The sequence below is a fragment of the Ptychodera flava genome, chromosome 8 (genome assembly GCF_041260155.1).
Source record: "Ptychodera flava strain L36383 chromosome 8, AS_Pfla_20210202, whole genome shotgun sequence".
In the NCBI taxonomy this organism is placed as follows: Eukaryota; Metazoa; Hemichordata; class Enteropneusta; family Ptychoderidae; genus Ptychodera; species Ptychodera flava.
The window spans coordinates 28,664,319-28,686,890 of record NC_091935.1 but is presented as its reverse complement, the minus strand read 5'-3'; the positions used below and the strand labels follow the sequence as shown (position 1 = coordinate 28,686,890).

The following is a 22,572-nucleotide window of genomic DNA, read 5'->3' as shown; positions in this document are numbered from 1 at the left end:
TTATTTACTTGCTTCTTATATTTGTCTCAGAGACGAACTCTTATTTTGAACTCCAAGTTCCGGTAAATATTCTTGTATTTCGACTTAATATCATGGAAGTCTTGTATCGTGTTAAGTGCATCGTTTGGTTGAAAATAATCATGTTGTTATTGATCCAAATCGATTAAATGATGTGGATGAACTACCGGGGAATTATGAGCAGTATTTCTTGCAAATTGGTAACTATTGGTATGTGTAGTAAATGCCCTGTGCATAAATAAAGGAACTGGGTGACGGTCTCATCAGCGTGTAATAAATTGTACACTATTGGTCATAATCTCCAGTCTGGATGATTGATATATGAGATGTATTATACAATATGGATAATGTGAAAGGAAGTATTGTCTGCAAGTGTATATACTAAAACCTCTGTATTAAGTTGTGGGATCTTAGAAATATTGAAAAATTGTGAATACGTTATGCCATGGTCTTATAAATTGTGACAGCGGTATTAATTGTGGTGAAGGGGTATATAGCTATCAACAGTTGCAGTTAGATTTTGTCTGACCATATGTTGCTCGGACAGCCTGGTGGTCAACAGCAACATGTATTGACAGTATTCAAACATTAAAACTCCGTTCATCAGCAGACTTTCACATCTTCATGGGTTTAAATAGAGTAGGTGGGCCTAGTTTATAGAGGAAATGGGGTTAAACTAGGGTTAAGTGTCCTGGCACACAGTGGCATGTATATCTCTTGTCATACTGTGTTATCATTATCTGCATTTTAGGAACAAAGAAATACACACTAGACATGCAGATTCAGGTATAACATGCAGATTCAGATATATTTTCATAAAACTTTTCCTTAAAATAAAAAAAAGAACCAAAATACTGCTTGTATCAATAAATAAAACCCCTCAAAATATTTTCAAAAGAAATTCCTGTTTACTAAAAGATGTAAGGTACATTAATATAGTATAGATGATTGAATCTAAATTTTTGGACAGAAACTGAGTACTACACACTGTTTAAATGATAAAAGTCTACAAAATGTTTATAAACTACATGTTTTACTCAATATTCACATTGCCATTTTATTGCTCAACTACACACCCAGGGGAGGGCGGTGAGGCAAAAATTGCAAAGCTCAAAAGTTGCCAACAGATGCAAAGAGTTGTTGAAACAGCTGTTTAGGGAAGATGTGCTAGAAACATATTTTAGTATAGTTAGTGCATTCTAGTGAAATTTTAGGAAAAAAAGTAGTAAAAATTAGTAACCTTGATGACACGTCATAAGTCATTTCTGTTACATCTTGCTAAACTGCAATTATAGCTGGTAGGAATTTTCATGTTTAATACTTGGTGTATATTCAGTAATTATATAAAATAGTCCTTCATGTGAATGGAAGACTCCAAATTCACAGATGAATGGGAAATATTAATTTAAACCTTGAGCATTATCAGATTCTATGTGAATTGCTAAATCATACATATTTTTAAAAATTTCCTATGTAGATAAAAAAAATTGTGGATTTTATTGCATCTTTTTCATTTTGATAGACTTGTCATACTTTCAGTCAGCATGACTATTAAAGAAGCAATCATGTATGTTGGTTTTTGGGAACGATTTTGAATAGTTTGAAAAGTATTCTTTGTGTGGAGGTGGAATTGTAATCAGGCCCTCTTTAAAGTCGCAAGCGCAGAATTAATATAGTCGCTGCATGAATAGTTATAGTGTAAAGTGACTTGTCACACAAGCTGTCGTGACAATTAGAATTTTAAATAGCCAGCATAGCTAGAAATCAAGTCGTATGTGTAGGCTGGTAATGCCTAAAAAAAATTATAGGTTTGTTTTTATCTGTGCTATCTCACAAAAATGATGCTGTGATGCCATTATTTTATATTTGGTTCACTAAGACTCGGCTCCCTACATTGTGAAACACCAAAACAAAAATGTTTGAATGCAGTAATGTTTTTAAAATGGGGAGAAAAAGGTATTGTTCAAACTGCACAGTGGATATGTGATCGTATAGAAAATTATATTTTCTGCTGTATTAAACTGCGCACAGATTATTTTGAAGGCAACAAAAAAAGGGCTGATTCAGCCAGTCTAGATAGAAGGCTGTGAGGATGAGAAAGAATATCTTTTCTTTTTTTGGCTCAAACTCAATTTTTAAAACGACATCATCAACAAGACAGTTACAGCACAACCACAGTAAGCGTGTACAGCCATCCTCTCCTTTGTGAAGTAGCTGCTTGTGGTGCGTGTGTGCGCGTGTGAAGGTGCCAACTTGAGACCTTGAAATCACATTTGAGAGACAGTGGGAGTCCTCTATGTTCCAGTTTCTTTGATTCTCAGTCTTGTCATGGAGCCTGGCTTTCCAGCTTTTCAATACCGCAGACAAGGTCGACAGGCTTTTCCATCCTATTGTATTCTCAAGGTTGCAGAGATATTATCCCAATCAAAGCACCTGTTTTTTTATTTTAGCTCATGATAAGAACACACACACTCCCACACATTGATAAATTATTGATGCAGCAGTATTATATCAGGAACCTACGGAGAAAAGCCGCTATAGATTCTGTCTGCTTCCAACATTTGATTTGGTATCCAAGTTTTCCCAGTTTGATCAAAATTCCAATGTATGCATGATATGTCAGAAGGTGTTAAGTGCTCATAAATGCTTACGATAAGATTAAGAACCTATCTTCCATATGTTTGATTCAGTTGCGCTCACATTATGTTTCTACGCAGAATTTTTTATTCCAAATTCCAAGGAAAACCATGTGAGCTATCATCCAAACCTATGATGCAAAGTCCAAATGCAGCGATTATATTTTTTTAATATGCAAATTGGCGTTATTTTGTTAATTTGCCAATTTGTATGATTTTCAGTTACCTTCAGTGAGTTTGTGAATTTTTTTTATTTGTTTTATTCAATCCATCATCCAACATGTGAATACCCAATTACAGGATGAGGTATCCACTACCCATTATCCAATGAAACAATGAGGAGAGTGAAGTGCCTAGCTCAAGGGCACAACACCATGCTTGCGTCTCTAACTCACCATCCTCTGACAGTGAGTCCGCTCGACTCACAGAGTCTCAAACTCACCATCCTCCAATAGTGAGTCTGGCACCCTAACCACTGCCCCAGGATGGTGCCCCTAAAAGTAAATATTAACTTCAAGACCAAAATATTACAATGTTTTAATTATTTTTCAAAATTTCAACATTTCACTGCAGACACCACTGATATTCCACAAACTGACCACCGCCATTTTAAGAGAGTGCATGCGTGTGTGAGTGCGTGCGTTGTATGTTGTGTAGGTGTATCGCTGTTTGCGCTCCTCTGTATACACGTGCACTTATTTAAATATATCTATGTGTAGGTGTGTATATGTAATCTTTTTTATTGATTAGAGGGAGAATGCAGTATCTGTATACTGGTGACAGCTTCACCTTCTAACCTTTGGAAATCTGGAACTTGAGAAAATATGGCGGCATAGATAATGAATTTTCCCCTCAGGTGTCTTTTGGGTGTAATCCATTGCCACAGATTAACCTGTCTCTGTTCCCTCGGTATGAGTTGAATTATGATATACACTCCCCCTGTCGTTAAATGCATGGTATGTGTAGGGGGTTGGCCTTTGAAAATGCGTAGTGCATTAAAATTACTGACCTTCCTGCATGTTAACTCTAAAGTCTCTGACTCTCCCCCTCCCTCTACACACGCACGCACACCAGTGTCAGTAATCTTGCATTCACGATGCTCTATCACACTTCCCAAAACCACTCATTACAAAATTGTACCCGCTCCTAAAGCGCTATCCTCCCATACGATAACACATCTACACCTTAAGAGTATATTGTCATGAAAAATGTTTTCATACATGTACAATTTTTTTAGCTCTGCTGTCAGCGACGCGGAGCTTATCAAATAGGTTGATTATCCGTCGTCGTCCGTCGTCCGTCGTCGTCGTCCGTCGTCCGTCGTCCGTCGTCGTCCGTCAACAATTGCCTTCTCCTCTGAAACCACCAGTCCAATTGCTTTGAAATTTTATATGCAGTTCACTTGGGGTGACCTCACTTCAGTTTGTTCAAATCATGGTGAAATTTGCATATTTGTATTTTTGGGGCATTTTTTGGTGTTTTTGGGTAAAAAAATCTTCTACTCTGAAACCGCTTGTCCGATTGCTTTGAAATTTGATATGCAGTTTGCTTAGGGTGACTTAAATCAGATTTGTTCAAATGGTGGTGAAATTTGCATATTTGTATTTTTAAGGCAATTTTTGTCATTTTTGGTAAAAAATCTTTAAAAATCTTCTTCTTCAAAACTACTGGTCAGATAGCTTTTATATTTGGTACATATGTCCCTAGGGATGATCTATTTCAGATTTGTTCAAATTGTGCAGAAATATGCAAATTTGCATTTTTAAGGCAATTTTTGCCATTTTTGGTCAAAAAATGTATTTCTCAAAAAGTACTGGTCTGATAGATTTGAAATTTGGTATACACGTTTCTATAGATGAACTAAGTAATATATGTTGAATTTCTGATGAAATCTGTAATTTTGTATTTTTGGGGCAATTTTTGCCAGTTTTTGGTCAAAAAATGTGTATTTCCAAAACTACTCATCTGATAGCTTTGAAATTTGGTATAGAGGTTTCTACAGATGAACTAAATGATATTTATTGAAATTATGATGAAATCTGCAATTTTGTAATTTGGGGGCAATTTTTGCCATTTTTGGTCAAAAAATGTGTTTCTCAAAAGTACTGGTCTGATAGCTTTGAAATTTGGTATACAGGTTTCTACAGATAAGCTTAGTAATATATATTGAATTTCTGATGAGATCTGTAATTTTGTATTTTTTGGGCAATTTTTGCCATTTTTGGTCAAAAAATGTGTATTTCCAAAACTACTTATCTGATAGCTTTGAAATTTGGTATACAGGTTTCCATAGATGAACTAAATGATATTTATAGAAATAATGATGACATCTGCAATTTTGAATTTTTGGGGCAATTTTTCCCATTTTTGGTCAAAAAATGCGTTTCTCAAAAAGTACTGGTCTAACAGCTTTGAAATTTGGTATACAGGTTTCTATATATGAACTAAGTGTGATATTTTGAAATTATGATGAAATCTGCAATTTTTATTTTTGGGGGCAATTGTTGCCATTTTTGGTCAGAATATTTTATTCTCAAAAAACTACTCATCAGATAGCTTTGGTTGACATGTTCTTAGGGATGATCGGATGTGATATATTCAAAGTATGATGAAATCTTCAATTTTGTATTGTTGCAGCTTATTTTAGCCACTTTTTTCTGGCCACTGCATTGAGTTATCAAAGATTTCCACCTTCTTCATCAACATGTGTCAAAAATAGTTATTCTGTACATAAACACAGCGGAGCTATATCGGCCGCTAGGTCGCTTGTTGAAAATTACAAAAAAGAAAATATTTACTTTGTCAACCTTTTGTTTCTAAAAAAAAATTTGAGCTCTCATTCCTAAATGTTGACAATAGCATATTAAATTGTAATATTTAGGCCTAGTGTTAATGCTTTTGGTCTAAAATATTTTTTTTGCATCAGAAGCTAGTTCTCAGTTACTTTATTTCTCAAAATTCTTTTCATGTTTGTCAGTTGTTGGTATAACCAGAATGAGCGAGTCTTCCGTAATATATCTTTTGCAGTATTTTATGTGAAATTTCTCTCAGGGTCTGTGTATATCATAAATAAGAATTGATATACGGTATGCAATCCAGAGAGTTTTTCAGATCTACCGTTCACCTGTGATATTTAAAAATTTACGGACCTACATAACCATCTCAGGATAATATATTTCAGCCTTTTGAGGAAGGTTTTTCTGTTTTCCTCATCCATCCAATCAGTGTATTTGATGAGAAAATTTGCAGCACCATCCAGTGGCTAGTGTGATCAAAATCATCTTCTTGCTGACCCCAGTAGTATTTTTCAAGTGGCTGCAATGGCTATATAAAGTTACTGTGCTTTCAGTGAGCACACCACCTGTGTTTCTGAGAATTATATTTATATCACAAAGCTAGATATTTTTGTTTGCATACGAGATGGTTCTCAATTGAAAGGGCTTTTCTGCATTTGACTGTTGTTCAACAACTGACAGTACCACTTTATTGACATAGAGCTTGTCACAATTAAGCTGTCACAGGCTGTTCTTTTATGGTCTATCTAATATTGACACAGTAAACCATACCCATCAACTGGTATCAATGGTGATCACAATTGTGTAATATTCCTATGTACGTAGTAAACTTGTCATAACCAAATGGTGTGCCTGTCACTAGGACGGTTTATTGCTATTATAACAGTATATTGAAATTCTGATGTTAAACATTAAAGTTGCAATATGGATCAGAATTGACCTTCATATTTCAAAGATTTAACTTTATAGAAAAATCCACAACAATTTCATTTGCAGATTCGACCATTAACAGGAACACGGGAATGACTGTAGTTTGAGTAAATTGATTTAATTACCGAATAAATTGCTGTTTGGTACGTACTGTTTGCGAGATTAAAGCACAGAATTTGAAACGTCATTTTTACTATTTGAATATGTACGCATGCGTTTTTGATTCATGGTAACGGTTTATGAAATTGCAACATCGTGTCAACATGCCTAGCTAGCCTTCCCACGGGCAAGCGGTCAGGTCTCTGACCGCGCCCTGGGTCTCTGCTGACTGATTCGGCCTTTGCAAAAATGGAAGAAATTGGCCAAAAATGTCTGCAAAATAAACACTGTTTGGTCAGATCGAAAGATGGAACCAGAAAATGAGTGACACGCGACTACTGCACCACGACGAGGAGGCAGACTCTGTCTACAGTTTCTCTCGAAAACACCAACGTCGCCACTGTGTGATGATCAACTTCGCTAGCCAGCGGTGTTTCCTCGGGCAACACCGACCTACCAACACCGTGGCCGTGGGGACCCCACGATTTGTAATGTGAACCGGCCATTGTCCCTCCGCAAGGAAATAACTTAGATCTGTTAGCATTCATTGATAATCTATATCCTTCAGGTCAAATATGCATTTTTCGGAAACAAAGAAAAACGGCAGTCTCCATCATTACATGTCATGGCATGGTCTCATTTACGACGCGTCGATCGACGCGCTGACATGGCCATGCAAGACCAGACTGAGGGGCAAGACAGTTGCCGAACTTCTGCAGTGGTGGATGATACTGAAGTGGGCAAAGCTTTCAAATAAATATAGCGTGCAGATACCTCGCCTTTTAACATGAAAAATATAACAACATGCAACGGGGAGAGGATTGCGGAAACGCTGTCAGAGTGTCAGGCACGCGGTGAACACAACCAGATCGGTGTACGTGGTCTGGACGATCGATCGAACGTACACAGTAGGTGCACACGGCGCGGCACTGACATACATGTATATGGGTGAGAAAAATCAATCACACGATCTTTTGTAGAGCTGTACTTTATCATATCGATATACTTATATTTCTGAAAGATTGTGATGCTGTCAAAGTTAGGCAAACGCAAAGTTTACAATGAATTATCATCAGTATGTCAAGTTCTGTCAGCGTAACAACATCGCCCCTCCAACGTGCACTCCAGTGCGACGTCATCACTCTTGGTTGTACTTGTCACGTGCACAGCAGAAAACGCCAATGTTTTTGTTTTGAAAGTTTGTTTACAAAACAGCTTTTCTAGGCGGCCGCAACGTATCAAAATGAACGTATTTGTGTGTCGGGATTGGTAAGAGGCTTAGGTAAGAGGAGTACTTCAACGTAGTATGGTCTATTTGCTTTAGTTTTACGAAAAAAAATCGACAATTTTGATCCATATTGCAACTTTAATAAAAAGTTATTTGCCTGTGACTGAGAGCTCAAATAAAGTCTGTAAATTATATGAGCCTGAAAATATGAATATTTACTTTTGACCTATGTTCTGCACAGCTGACATGTGCTTCAATGCACAGGCCCTGGTAACAGACAGTAATACTTGCTGTTGCCTGATGACATCACAGATAACCCAATATTGGTATGCCCCATATTGAAAAATTAATATGGTTTACTTGTAATTATTGTACCTCATTTTGTTTATTAGTTTTTCGTAGATTAAAGTCAGTAATCAAGTACTTTATTAACACACATCTCACGTAGGAAAGTAGCTAATTTACAGGGTTGCTTGGAAAAGTTCCAACTGTAGTACCGGTATATCGTGAATATATAGTACTTATTTTCTTTTCTCAGCCCAGTTGAACACATTTAATTTTGTCATCAACATACTGGTATAGTATTATAAAGCATTTTATTTAGTATTGCATACTTTCCGTACCCCCTATCCCCACCCCGTCTCCCAAAACGGATGACTGCCGTCTGTATCACACCCACTGTGAAGCCATCGAGCGTTTCATCAGCGTAGTTCATTTGTTGGTTGCATCGCGTGGCTATCGCAGGAATGACTGTAGATTGAATTTAAAGTCTGTTCTGAAAATGTGACTGAGACATCATAGTCTATGTGTGGGGGAGTGTGGGGAAGGTTAATTTGGCAGCTCGGTGAAATCAAGGCAGGTTTTTCCCTTGAAGCACGTGTTCATTTCCTGTCTTTGATAGGAAATGGTACAACAAGCGAGAGATATTGTACAGAAACTATCAGCAATAGGAACAGACAACTCTTTCCTTCTTTTTTATGCACTGTAAACCACTAATCTCCTCATGGCAACAGCTACAAGTGTTTGATCTCTACGCATGCAGGCATTGTGGAGCGGAAATAAGCTCAGGGCTCGCCAGAGGTGATGAAAATCAGGGAAACTAGCCGAGGCGTTTTGCATGAGTGGACTTCGTCAAAGGGTCTGGGAAGAAGAAAACAGCAAGTGGGTGCTTCCAGGAAGGATGTCGCATTTAGTAGTTCTTAGAACATGTGAGGTCCCTGATCCTACACCATGGGGGCGACACACATGACATAGCAATATTGTGCCAGCTTTATGATGAAGCTGTTTTATCTGTCAATCCCTTGGAAATAACTTTTTTCTTTCAAACCAAGAAATAATTTACAACTGAGAAATCAAGACTCCTTTCACAAATTGGAATGTTTCAAAAGATTCTTGTGCCATATGGTTGTTCGTTATAAAAAGAATTTGTTTTGATCAGTAGATGGAGCTAATTTTTCCCTGAGTCAAGTCAAACGTCTTCACCACATTGGCAATCCTATCAAAAGTTCACACTAGGATGCAGAAAATTTCTTCAGTAGAGAGGTTTTGAGCTGAAAAAGCATGTAAAATATTAACTTTTGTACTTCTTTTGGTGTTGTTACTTGATAAGAACGTCAGGAATTTCCAATTACCCGCAGTTAAAAACCAACTGAATTTGTGTCAGGAAAAAAATGTGGGGGATAATTGAGTATTTCGAACAGTAATTTTATATATTGTTAAAAGTCTAGCAATTATTGTGCAATTATTTACACTAGAGATATAATGTATTTAATAATTAAGTGGGTGTAGTGTTTTTAGACCGAATGAAAGTTACCTAAAAAGGCTGAAATTTGAAAAAATGCAGCTGATATCAGATTCCACATACAGTACGGGGAATGTTTGGTCAAACGGTGGTGACACGGAGAAATAGGGAAAAACAGCATAAACATCTCTGATTATTGTTCCTTTCCAGTCAGTTTAACCCTTTACCATGGCACAGTGACCATGGTCTGGCCCAAAACCATTGTTATCAATTACATGGTGGCCCTGTTTGCAGGGAACTGAGAGGGGGAGTGGGGTATGTGTCTTCACTTGATCAAAGTATGCAACACTGTGTAGCCCTGACTGCTAAAGCCCCTTGTTGGTATAATAAACTTTACCTACCATTTCTAGTGACAAGCTTTAAGCTAACGCTGGCCCAAGTGATAATATAAATCATCACTTGTCACAGGGATTGAATTTTTCAGTCCTGCTGTTTTTACATAAATTGCCAAACTTACAACATTGTACACTTGCATCGTCCAGTCTGCACAGCTTTGTCAGGTCATTGTTACAGTAGCAATTTAATCTCCATTGTTTTCAAGGAGGGTGTCTGCCCGAAGAAATACCCTTGGGTATCAAAGTTGTGTACACTCATCATTTAAGTCTCAGTTGTTCAGAACGCAGATTTATCAAAGCAAAATGTTTAGCAAAATGGTCATACCTTTGAAAGTTTTGAACAGTTTTGCTATAATTTTCAATGTAATTGTTTTTAACCTTGACACCAGATTGATTGACTGTCTAATCACAAAGGGGAGAAACCCCTCCTATTCTCCCCTTCCAACAAAATACCAAGCAATGGCAATTCACCACCCTATTCGAAAGTTTTCTAAATACCCTGATTGTGTCCCCGGTCAACACCCTACAGTTAGTTGCTGATGGGGCTCAAAACCCTCTTTTGTAATTGATTGATTGATCCAAAAAAAGAAACCTACCTAGAAAACACAATTGTGACAATATTCCCTGGTAAATTTTAATCTTTGAGATCTTGTTTGGAGATGTTTTTGTGCACGCATAACTTGTCCTTTATGACATGACAGAAGTAACTATCACAATAATTGATGGTAATGTATGTGGGTGGATGTCTAATGGCTGTATTTACTGTAAGTACTGATGAGATTGGGTCAAAGGTCAACTTGCCACCTACCTCAGGTGTCATTAGCCGTGGTGCCACTAACCTGAAACGTTAATTTAATGTCATTACATTCACCTACATTCTTCCTGTTTATTTGAAAAGTCTGAGTTATGACATTTTCTGGATGTCCTAATGACTCAAAATGGTTTTGTTTATATCAGTGTGAGGAAACTTCAAGTTTTTTATCAGAACAAAAAAATCATAGCTGAGAACTGTAGTAGAGAGAGTGTGTGATGAGATTTGCCGGAAATCTTAATCCCATAGCTGGCATGATCTTTGAGATGAACCTTGGAAGTAGAGTTGCCCATCTTGCATTTTATTTATAGAAAGAGTTTCTTTTGTTGACATGATATTTGAAAATGAAGTTCAGAAGCAGTTTCTCGTTTTGTATTCTAGTGAGTTTCTGTTCAATGTAGCATTGATTGTTGAATCAACAATGGATGGTAATTCTCATGTCTATATTGCATATTAGTAACATGTAAAGAAATGAAACTACTTAACTGAAATGGAAAGCTTCAATTTATAATTTCCTGCAATATTTTTAAAAAGCTTTCTGAAGCAATTATAAAACATATAATAATAATAATAATAATAATAATAATAATAATAATAATAATAATAATTATTATTATTATTATTATTATTATATTATTATATTATGGTTTGAAGGTTAGCCAGCTTATCCTTAATAAGCTTTGAGGGGAGGGGGATTGGCAATGAATCCCTTACAAGATGATTTCATAGCTTACTCAGGGTTGGGGTCATAGTTAAGTAAGATAATTAAAAACTAAGAAAGGTGATTTCAAAATGATTGTGTATGTACAGTAAAATTCAGATCCGTTTTTGTCAGTGCACAACAACACTAGAGATCCGTAACAGTAGATTGTAGAAATTTGATGCAGCCTTGTGCACATCAGGCAGCCCTCACAGGTTTGGAATATCTATGATGAAGGCTGATCATTAGGATACGTAACTCTTTGGATAAGTCACATCACTGAGATGTACTGTCAAAAGGTGAGAGTTTGCTGCTGCTGGTTCATGGTGATCGTTAAAGTCACCCCGCCCACTAAACTATTTTTCATGACAAGAGAATTCCATGAAAACAGGAATACTTCTTTTATTTCAAGGCGTTTTATGTATTTGTGCTCAGGCATATCTTCATCGGACCATGATATGTAAACAAGTTTACTTGATACAGAAAACGGAAGTTAGACACAGCCCACCACCAACATGAACAAGTACTGTTTCAGTTTCATATCTGATAGCCAGTGGGAGTTGTGTAAAAATTCCTGTTAGTTTGACAAGTTGAAAAGTTTAACTGTCATCAGAGGATATAGCTTGCAAGTTTGAAGAAAAATTAAGTTTGTGTAATTTTTTTTCAAATCTAGATTGTGTGGTTGAGTGAAACGATTACAAAGTGGCTTTTAAAATCAAACATAAAAATAAAAAAATAAAATGTTAGTACAAGCAAGTTTAAGTTTGATAACTTTTTAACGAAAAATCAGAGCTATTTGTCTACTTGGCATTTCAAATGTTTTCTGATTCTAGTATTTACTGTGTGACTAAAGTGTTTAAAGCATTTGAATTATGATATTTAGAGTGGCAAATTTGCTAACAATGAACTGCGAGTACAACTGTACAATTGCTCCTAAAGCGTTGCAATGGCTGTTTCAAAGAAATAAATAAAAATATTCCTCTCCATGATCAACAACTACAGAAATACCTCTTGATGTAATTCATGAAGTTTTCCTATAATTGTTTGCTGAAATGAGAAAATGTCATGTACGTTCTGTCGGCAAATGTGAAGGGTAACTTAGAGTAACGGAATTTGCCACGGACAGGTGCCTTTGGGAGATAAATGTGATGAAATGATGTTAAGGGGTTGAAGAGAGATGAAGATGTACTTTGCTCTCGGGGATACTTCATCTGCTCGCTTTTCAGCTGTCTTCATCATCATTTGCCAAGGCATTAGACCAAAATGGAACGCTGTGATTGCATTGCTCAACTGGGCATTACATCCTGTGCCTTGTCAACTCAATAATGCTTGATGGAGTCCCAGCTACAGAAAGCCTACTCATCTTGAATGAACTCCTACTTGTGGCAAATTGGCCGTGGATTAATTGAAGTTTATATGCAGTTAATGAGACCGTGGCAGCATTGACTCTGCTATTTCCATGGAAAGCTCTCATTCTCAGGAATAGGTCACCCGGAATGAATCAAAAGGTCAAACAAGTACCAATCAACGGACCCACAATCTCATGCTATTGTGCATTCCAAGCAAAAAAGAGCTGTAATTTTCAACTCTTTTGAAGATTCCTTGTTGGCACAATGTATACTCCGGTGGTTTTTTTTTCCTACATAAATGTCAAGCCAATTTCTGCGCTTTCCACAGTCGTGATGCAGTGGTTTCATTGCTGACCTTTCATATTTACTGACAGCAGGCGAAGGGAATTTCAGTATCGGAATGAAGAGCGGGGGTGGAATACGTGTCGGATGCTTTTGATGTCAACTTTTCACTGGAAAATCTATAGCAGCACTTGTATTTGTGAAAGCATCTACAGACCAAATATTTTTCTCCTTTTTGTACGGAATCTTTCTGTTCCTCCTTACCCATCCGCAAACTACGTTCATTCAATAATTCAGTTGTAGTAATTCAAAAACACATCACGTTCCAACATCAACAGTCAGAGTCCATGAGTAGTTACTACATGCAGTTGAGACAGGGATGTTAATTTCCGTATGTTGCATCTAATTCTGGCCGCAGATGATAGCGTACGCTTATTTGTTACACATGAGCACATTAATTTTCATCAAGTAATCTACAGTAAATTGCAAGGTGAAACCGTGCACTGTTGACTATGAAACAGAATTTTCATTTGACCTAGGCATCAATGTATAAGTCATCTCCCTGGATGAACAGAAAGATGTATTAACTTACTTGTGCCATCATGTTTTTATATATCATCACCTGTAAAGAAGGCACTGGTTGAACTTTTTGAAGGACCAGTTGCTGTAATTTTTCATGATTTTTTTTTCACTATATGTTGACTTCACTTTCTTGTTCTACTTCCCAAAGCATGTTGAGATACATAGTGTTCATCTTGTGAACTTTGCCTGTACATGTGTAGACTAAATTGTTATTGTTGACACAGAAATTCCAGTCAGGACGAGAATTCGATCAAATGTAAACAATAACAGCGCATTCTACAAGCTATTAGTCGGTAGGTGTTGTATCATGCTGTACGGAGTAGAATGAAAACTTGCCATCGAAATACAGAACAAAAATAGTAAAAAATCAGCTTGAAAAATCATCAATGTTAGAGCTACTGGCCGAGAGAGAGAGAGAGAGAGAGAGAGAGAGAGAGAGAGAGAGAGAGAGGAGTCATTCAAGAGTTGTTTTTCCCTACCTAGCCGGAATGAGACACACTATCCCACAAAATGTGTAATCAAAGCAATGACATGAATACATGACAAATACAAGTACACATCAAGTTTACAAAAATGTCAAGTTTCTTCTACAAAGTCATACACTGGTATTTACCAAGGTTATCAACCCTGTGAGTCTTATTGTCCCCACGGACACCGTCCGGGGGGACTTATAGGTTTGGTCATGTCCGTGCGTGCGTGCGTGCGTGTGTGCGTCTGTGCGTCCGTTCACGCAGATATCTCAGAGATGCCTGGAGCGATTTCATTCAAACTTGGTACAAGGATTACTCTATATGTCATACAGATGCACGTCAATTTGTTTTGTGATACGATCCAATATGGCTGCCAGGCGGCCATTTTATTACGATTTTTTCATGTACAGAGCCATAACTCAGGCATGTTCCAACCGATTTTATTCAAAGTTGGTACAAGGACATTGACCAATGTCATAGATATGCACGTCAATTTTTTTATGATACGATCTAAAATGGTCGCTGTGCGGCCATTTTATTACGATTTTTTCATGTACAGAGCCATAACTCAGGCATATCTCAACCAATTTTTTCAAAGTTGGTACAAGGACATTGACCTATGTCATACGTATGCACGTCAATCTGTTTGTGATAGGATCCACTATGGCCGCCAGGCGGCCATTTTATTACGATTTTTTCATGTACAAGGCCATTACTCAGGCATGTTCCAACCGATTTTATTCAAAGTTGGTACAAGCACATTGACCTATGTCATACATATGCACATCAATTTGTTTTGTGATACAATCCAATATGGCGGCCAGGCGGCCACTTTATTATGATTTTTTCATGTACAGAGCCATTACTCAGGCATATCTCAACCAATTTTATTCAAGGTTGGTACAAGGTTATTGACCAATGTCATAGCTGTGCACGTCAATTTGTTTTGTGATACTATTCAATATGGCCGCCAGGCGGCCATTTTATTACGATTTTTTCATGTACAGAGCCATAAATCAGGCATATCTCAACCGATTTTTTCAAAGTTGGTACAAGGACATTGACCTATGTCATACATATGCATGTCAATCTGTTTTGTGATACGATCCAATATGGCCGCCAGGCGGCCATTTTATTACGATTTTTTCATGTACAGAGCCATTTCTCAGGCATATCCGCATGTTTCAACTGATTTTATTCAAAGTTGGTACAAGGACATCGACCAATGTCATAGCTATGCACATCAATTTGTTTTGTGATGCGATCCAATATGGCCACTGTGCGACCATTTTGTTACGATTTTTTCATGTCCTGAACCATAACTCAGACATGTATCAAGCGAATTCATTCAAAAGTATTTTTATCACAGACCTAATGAAGAGGACTCTATCCTCTCTGAGGACCTTTAATCAAAATACCCATTAACAAGTAGGACTGTGTCATCAACGATGACTTGTGAATATATAACTTCAATTTTTAGCTACTATAGACTATAGTCTATAGAAGCTATTGGGATGGGTATCCGTCCGGCGTCCGTCGTCAGTCTGTATGTATGTATGTATGTATGTAGTATGTATGTATGTATTATGTATGTATGTTGTATGTATGTATGTCCTTTTTGGGCGTCCGTCCACTCAAATATCTTGAGAACCGCAGTACTTACTGATTTGATATTTGTTGTGTAGATGAAAAATACGATTTTGAGAAACTATTTTTTTTAATTTTTTGATATTGTTGAAAATAGGCAAATTAATGCCAAAAAAGGTGTTTTGGTAAAAAATCTTCTTCTTCATAACCGCTGGTCAGACAGCTTTGTTATTTGGTATACAGGTCCCTAGGGGTAACCCAACTTAGACTTGTTCAAATTGTGATGAAATATGCAAATCTGTATTTTTAAGGAATTTTTTTGTCATTTTTGGTCAAAATTTGACTTACATTGTATGTAATTCTTGTACTGTATAAACCCTATCAATTCACCCAGAAAAAAATAATTAATATGATTTTAAATAATTGAATTAATTAGGAAATCATCAAAGCCAAAATAATTTTAGTGTAGAATTATCAGAAAGTTCAACTTTTTTTGACAGTTCATAGTGAAATGCTTACCATCTTGGAGGATTAAAACATGTAAAGGCAACTTTCCTGAATCCCAACTTTGACATATTCTGAACCGTCATTATTGTGCCCTGTATGTTATCTAAAAGAAATTGCTCAAAATAGTCAATAGAGATAGAGATAGAGATAGAGAAAGTTCTAATTTCCATTTATGGTTGACTTGGTAAGGATAAAATAAAATACTTTTTGAGGAAAAAAAATAGAGTGGTCAATTAAAAGAGTGGTCAAAGTGATAGGGTTTTTATGGTAAAGCTGGGCTGTATAAAGATTCCTCATGTGCTATTTATAGCAATTATGCAATCTGTGTAAACAGTGCAATGAAAGTGTAACATGATTCCTTATAATGCTTTTGATGACCTTGAACTTCTTAAGTTTCAAACCTTTGTCTCTTGAGTGTGCTTTCTCTGAGTATGTACAGTCTCAACTTATAAACACAACTCACAATGTTAATCAAAGATATCCACCTTCTTCATCAATACATGTGTCACAAAAGGTTATTCTCTACATAACTCAACAGAGCTCTGTCAACGTTGAGTTGCTTGTTCTTTCAAAACCGCTGGTCAGACAGCTTTAATATTTAGTTACTTGTCCGTAGGATGACCTTAGTGAGATAATTTCATACAGTAAAGGAAATACTTAATTTTGTATCCATGTCTATAGTAGCTTCAGGGACTTTGGCCCTATGTTTAAAGTAAGTCGTGTTATAATATTTCCCTAGGACATTTTTCCTTTTTGGAATTAATCCAAGACGAAATAAAGTGTTCTGTACACAAAGTTATAAAATTTACAAGCTCAATAACAGGGAATACCCCATGAAATCAATGTCCTAGTTTATTTTAGACTTTTTTTGTGTTAGATTTTCTTCATTGTGGAAGGGATATTGAAATATCAGATGTGGTGTTCAGTTGTTGTCTTAAATGTGTAAAGGCAGGACCTCCTGTACAGTACTGTTTTTCAAATCTGTGCTGTTTGTGCAATCGGCAGAAAGTTGAATAACACATCAATCAAATAGATGGTCAATCAGTCAGTCAGTTTATCAATCAATCAGTAAAGGAATCAATCAATCAATTTGTCAGTCAGTCTATCAGTCAATATCGTATGCGTGGTGGGAAATAACTTTTTCATATACTGGGTTTGATCTAGCTTCTCTTTTCAACCATATATAATGTTTTAATGTCAGTATCCACTTGATCCCATGAAAATTTAAGATGGAGATATGTGTGTGCTGGCATTTAATGATAACCCTTCAGCATTTGCTGTTCTTGTCTCAAAAGATATGAACTTTGTTCAAATAAGACATCTGATTTGCAGAGAGTCAGCCCATTAACAGATTATGTTTTTCCACTTTCATGTACTTGTAATCAGAGTGAAGAATCTCCTACAGTCACCCACATATATTTTCTGATTCCGCTTTCCGCTAAAAAAAAAAAAAAAAAAAAAAAAAAAAAAAAAAAAAAAAAAAATATATTCACTGTGTGATATCAGTGCCAATCTCCCGACTGTCTAATTTCACGAAAAATGAACCATAAAATTTGCATAAACTACTCAGTAAAAAGGACTGGTGTGTATTGGAATGTTAAACGCTGTAGGGGGAATTTGAACATACATATTTAAGTTTCAGTACGGTGAGTATTGGAACTCAATTACAGTAATGTGTAGGTCATGGAAATAAATAATCTTACAGGTTTATGTTTTCCTACATATCAAGTTGCAGAATAGCCCTGTGGCAGAATTCAAATTGATTGTATGTGAATACAAGAGGAAAAACATGACAATCATTTATTGGTATGTTTTAGAAAATCTTGTGGCGTATTTATATTCAAAGAAAAGTTACTGTATCAAATGTAAGTCCTTTGGGTATACATGTAGCTGTAATAATGAACTGTGGTCAACTGAGTTAGGATGACTCATATTGATGTCAAAAGTTAAGTGAGTTTGCCCCATCAATAACCATATTCCTTGGTGCAGATGTACATATATTACATTATTTTGGAAGTTATGATTTTCATCAGTTGCCTATGGGTCTACTGAGATTGACTCACAGGATCAAGGGTTCACAGATGCAAGTCTGAAAAACTCCACAAGCTGAAATTGGTTTCTTAGCTGAGATATGTGAGGTATCAATCATAATTGAAAATTGGAAGAGGGATGATTCAAATGAGAATATGCCGGTTTACGCTCTCCAAGATTTAATGTGACAATTTTTTGGTGTGGAGTATGTAGGGCATTTCCATAGTTCCTTCTGACTGCTTTTCTTTTTCGAATCTTGAAAGTAATTATCTGACCAAAGCAGCAAGTCTTATAAAGTATTTCAACAATTTTTGTTCTGTTTAAGCGGTCCCATTTTTGACTACCCCTTTTGAAGATCCAATAGTCCATCCATAGTTGAACAATGATAATTGCAGTTTCAAAATCCAGGACACCTTATTGAATTCTAAATTACTGGTGACTTGCTTTCAAATTGTCTTGTCATCAAATTAGCCCTCATATCAAAGCTCTTGTCTTAACCAGAATCCTCACAACTAGCTTTTGTGGCTATTTTGCATAGGTCCCAACATCTGTAACCACCTTACATTACAGTAAAGTTTAATCAAGATTTGTAGTCGATAAAGTTATTAAGTTGCTAAGATATTTTTAGAATTTTGAAATAAACATATCAATATATTTTCATTTAGGATGAAATATATAGCAACCGTTATGACGTGTGTCAAGGGTCACCAGGTTAGTGCAACGCAGGTAAACAGGCTCAGGAAGCGGCATAAAAACATGCATGGGAACCTGGATTATGTATTAACTTGGGTTCCCTGCTCAGTAGGGCTTTTTACTTCGCATCCATGCCATCTGTATTGTACGTGTACCGGTAGTCAGCGAGGCCATCAAAGCCTGCGACAAAGAAGAGTACTCTAGTATCTCAGTGTAAAAATGTTTTTATCAAACAAAACAACTTAATTGAACAGTAAACCATCACTTTCAATCAAAATTTCATTTTCAAACCCACTCTGTGCAAGCCTGTGGGCTCAGTCCTATTATGGCATTATTTAAGTTTGCATCAGCCAACTGTAAGCTACTCAGACTGTACTCCTGATATACATTAAACACTTCATAGTGACATGGATGCAAATGCAAAGATAAGTACCAAACGATCTATGAATTTTTTTTGCTCATTGGTATGTATATAAATACCATAAAGAGCTTATATGGTGCGGTGGCGTCTGTATGTATGTGTGTGTGTGTGTGTGTGTGTGTGTGTGTGTGTGTGTGTGTGTGTGTGTGTGTGTGTATGTGCAGATGTATGTCCATCCGACGCAAAGCTCCCAAACTGCCACACCTACTATCTTAGTATGTGGTGTACAGGTAGACCCAGGGGTTGAGACGTTGTTCAAATGAACATGTCAGTGTCAAAAATATGCAAATGAGGTAAGAAAAAGGGGAAATCCTGCAAATGTACGGGAGTGGTGGCATTAACTTAAACAGCCCAATCTGAGCTTCTATGATCTCTAATCTATTTGTATGCAGTGTACCTATTATGTGTAGGAGTGGTGGCAGTAACTGAAACAGCTTATGAGTCATTTCCTGTCATTGTTCATGAACTGTTACATATTGGCAGACCTGCTCAAACTAAGAGGGACTGTGTTGAAACATTCCTCTGCTATGCATGTTGCTAAAGTTGACCTCCAGTACCTAAAGTTTGCAGACCTTATTTACTTTTGTCATTCTTGTTTTTCTGGTTTAAATATTTCTTGGATTGACCAATTCAAACCAAATATGAGCACACTTTCCTTGTTTATGGATACTTGTTACAATTTTGAGGTCCCTGTGACAATTAATATGCCGTTTTTTCACCTTGCTTTTATTGACACAGTTATCTTTCATAGTAGGTAGGACATCCATGCAATTTGTAAAATAATTGTGTCCCCTTTTACTCTCTTGTTGTGAATTTTTTTAGAGAGAAAACCAAAGCTGGGAAAAAAGATTATTTCACCACACAACTTTTTCCCATTTTTGATCACTTTTCCCCTAAACTGACACCCCTTCCTTAAAGAGACATAGCTGTTGTCAAGGAGAAGTGTTCAGCAATCCTCCTTTCCCATTTGTACATCCAGACAGAATACTGTAAGCTAGTGTCTTCTGAAGAGATGTTGAATCATTTATAGAGTTGGTGGCAGTGGGATGTGTTTAAAAAGTTAGTTTGTATAATGCATATGAAACGTAAAAGATTTCCAAGACTTTCTGAATGACATGGTACAAAATGTCATCAGATGAATCAGATGATTGATGCAATAGGAAGGATTCATTGGTTGCAGATTGAGGAGTGTGTGGTATTTGACATTAGTTTGTATGCTGCCCCCACAATAAACAGTGTGGAAGAGGAAAGATCTGTCCATATGAAGTACTTGCATTTCCAATACAGGTTCCGCATCAGTTGTTAGGTTTTATTTAATCTTTTCACTTTAAAACTGTAGTACGTTCTCATCAATTTCAACGATTTATAGGCCCTGTAATTCAGGAAATTAGTAAAGTAAGAGTTAAAGATTGCTAATTCCAGGGTCCACTATGAAAGACTTGTTCCTTGACACCAAGATATTACCATAAAAGTTTAATTTACTGACCTGGAATTTCTCATGAAAACTTGATTCTCAGCCAGACTCAGTCAGTGATCATAACCTAGCTACAGGTTCTCACAAAAAAAATTGTATATCAAGCTACAAAAAAACCTTGTGAACTGTTGTATATATTGCAAATTAGTGTTTTATTGCTAGTTGTAACAAAAAAACACTTATGACCTTGTAGAGATCTTTACATTGTAGGTGAGTCTAGTTGGTAATATTGAGGGACAAACAAAATTTTTGGATCTTCGTCTTTTTCCTGCTGTGATAGACCTGACACTTTTGGTTTATGGAAAGTGCTTTGAGGATAGACAAATCAAATGAACTAAATTCTTGTTGTTCAGTGTCCTATAAAGTAGAGTGTGCCTCGGGGACAGATATTTGGACCCCCAAAATTTTACAATTCTTTTGTGATATACCACTTGTGGGGGTTCATTTTAAAGCTCTTGATGTGAGAAAACTTTTCACTGTCTTAGTTTTTCAAAAGTTGAAAAATTTATTTTTTCCTCACAGAGTTTACTACAGAGATGGCGGCCATTTTTGAATTTCAAATATCAGTAAATCTTTCGTAATTTGTTTCTCTAATAACAAGATTTGCATGGTGACCCTGATTTCTATTCTTGATTTTGAAAGAGAATGGTTGAAATATTCCTTGAAGAAAGTTTGAGCAAAAATTTAAATCTTTCATTTTCGAAGCGCATACTGGTACTATAAATCTACTGGTATTTTGAACTCTGTTGGAGTTCACAGAGCTTGATAGAATGCACAGATACTAAACTCTTAATCTGGTACCTCCAATTTTTTTGTTTGTGCTTAATGTGTTTGTTATTGTATTAGTGTGATCCAGTGAATTCTTATTTTTTTTTTTCAGTCATCCAATGGGTGAGAATCCCAGCATGTACAGGATGAGTTGCTTATCACCCATTACCCAATTGATACTCCCATCTACAGGAAAGGTACCCAATACCCACTGCCAAATTTGAGAATCCCATCTTAAATGAAGAGTTACCAATCATGTACTACTCAATTGAGAATCTCATCTCCAGGATGAGTTACCTATCACCCATGACTTAATTGAAAATCCCATCTACAGGATTAGTTACCAATCACCCCGTACTTAATTGAAATCCCAGGGACAAGAGGAGTTACCCATCACCCACTACCCAATTTAAAATCCCACGTACTGGGTGAGTTTACCCATCATCCACTAGCCAATTGAAAATCCCACATACAGGATGAGTTACCCATCACCCACTACCCAATTGAAAATCCCATCTGCAGGATGAGTTACCCATCAGCCTCTACTTGAAAATGTCATCTACAGGATGAGTTACCCACCACCCACAACCCAACTGAGAGCAATAGGGGTAAAGTACCTTTGTACTCCAGGGAAAACACTTTGATAGGATATCAAATTATTCATCCTCTGATATTTGTAGCCTCTCAGGTTACATCCTGAGGTCTCAAACTTGTCATCATTTGATCATGTAAAGCATGTGTTCTACACACTTGGCCCTAGTGTCTCCTATTCTGAGTTAATTCAGTTCCAGCAGACAAGGCTGCACAAAAACTTCACTAATACCAGGACAGTTGTGTGTATGATCGCCAATTACTGGTTTGAAATTTGCTGACCACTGTGTTCAAAAACTGATCTGTCAAAAGAAGAGTAGCATTTACCCTCTTTAAAGGAAAATTTTCTTGTTTGAGTAGATATGGATCAACAACTAGAAGAAATACTATGCTGAGTTAGACAGAAAAACATTGAAATAATGAAACATGAGTTCAACAATATTGGTCACAAGTCATGTGAGTCC

The 22,572-nt window shown here is 36.6% G+C and overlaps 1 protein-coding gene across 2 annotated transcripts in view; it reads left to right on the top strand.

Annotated features, from left to right (window-relative positions):
* Positions 1–22,572, top strand: part of LOC139138960 (RWD domain-containing protein 3-like) — an 80,874-nt gene that overhangs the window by 868 nt on the left and 57,434 nt on the right. The window lies entirely within an intron of this gene.